The sequence below is a fragment of the Rhagoletis pomonella genome, unplaced genomic scaffold (genome assembly GCF_013731165.1).
Source record: "Rhagoletis pomonella isolate Grant_MI unplaced genomic scaffold, Rhpom_1.0 Rhpom_scaffold_00006, whole genome shotgun sequence".
Classification (NCBI taxonomy): domain Eukaryota; kingdom Metazoa; phylum Arthropoda; class Insecta; order Diptera; family Tephritidae; genus Rhagoletis; species Rhagoletis pomonella.
In genome coordinates, this window is record NW_023458560.1 from 6,698,682 (window position 1) to 6,700,525 (window position 1,844).

Genomic DNA, 1,844 nt, shown 5'->3' on the forward strand with positions numbered 1-1,844 from the left:
AATTACTCGTAGTTTCTACTGTGCCTGAACTTTTTATCAATGTTATGCGATAATCGAATAATAGTCGTACATAATAACTAAATATTTGAAAAATAATAGGAATCAAAATTTGGTACAATTTAGTGATAAAAAGTACACTTTGAATTACATTTTCATACAAAATTGGAAAATGCAATTATCAACACTGGTACATAGTACGTATGCATGAACCAACGACTACAGATCACGTAATCCGCCATCGTTGTATTTGTAATCGATTTTCAGAAAAAAGTTTTCGTTGCGTTTTTGATGTTTTTTGGTTCTGTTTACATCGTCTTCTACCTCTTCGTAGTGATATTTTAGCGATTTTATGTGTTTTCTGCAGCGGTTTTAATTAGAAATTTTGATTTATTACAAATTTATGATATAATATGAAGTGCTTTGTGATTGGAACAAGTTTGTGCGTCTGTTCGATTTGCCAAGAGGCGTAAATTTGCGTGAAAAGTGGGTGCACATTTGTGGTCAGAACGTTGGCATTGAAAAATCGGCCGGTGCCGATAATATGCGATTGTAAAACACTCTCAATCATTAAAACCATATTTTATGAACTTTTTTTGCTAATTGTCATCAAGTTTCACTTTTTATATTTTATAATAAATACAAATCTAATCGCACTCAATAACCGCGCCTTTTTCGTTTTCTTTGTTTGTTTTCATTTTTAGGCAGATGTCAAAAACGCTCAGAAATTTACTTTTTTCATTCTTTTCCGATTGCGTGATCTTGTTAGTTGGTTCATGGTACGTATGCATGTATATGCAAATAGATATCGTCACCAAACACGAATAAAGGCGCGATAGTGTTTTGACGGCGAAAAAAGGCGCATAAACAAATAGTCTGTTCCAATAGCAGTCCGGTTTACAGGATTTAGTCAGAACTTACAGGAAGTCGTTCCTATTGACATAAAGCCTGTAAGTGGGAACACATTTGAGAGAGTAACTGAGCAACTGTTCCTAGTCAGAAGTTACAGGATTTAGTCCGGAGTTTCTTTTACTGTAAGTTCATGAAAAGTGTCAAACGGTCAGCTGATTTGCATGTGCAAGCAAAAACTAACAGCGGTGAAAGCAAAGTACCTTATATTTGTAAAAAAAAATTTAAGTAAACAACGAAATGTTTGAATATGTATAGATTTTAATAATTCTTAGTGATATTTCAGCTAAATCAGTGTTGTACAAATGGCATGTAAACAAACCGACTGACGTTTTTACAGGAAATAGTGCTTTTTGCGTTCCTATGCACTTCTGCATCTGTTCTCCTTTTACTCTCATTTGAGAGAGTAAAATTGTAGTTTGACAGTTCCACAGGTTTTAGTCCGAAGTTCAAAGGAACAGACTAATGTTAAGAGTTTTTGACGCTAAAGTTTTTTTATGCGTCTTTTTTCGCCGTCAACTTTTGAGCTCGCGCCTTTATTCGTGTCTAGTGACGATCAGTGGTGCCAGATATGCGGATTTCGCCCCATTTTGGGTATTTCTGAAACCATTTGGGGATAGATTTTTTCGTTTGGGGATGTGGGGATTTGATGGGGATTTTTGTTTGGTTTAAAATATTCATATTGAAATTAAAATACATACATTTTACTGCCTGCCCTTAAACATTTCTCAAACAAAGATTATCTTTGTCAAAGCATTATTATTAAAGTGGCAAGCGCACAAAAAAAATTTGACGAACTTACAGACAGCAATGGGAATAGGAACCTTGGGCCTTGTTGTTAAATAGTCTCTAAAAACCATAAAAAATAAGAAACCGCTATACGTAAATAACCAAATGATCTCATATATATGTACACATATACATCTGTGAAAATTTAT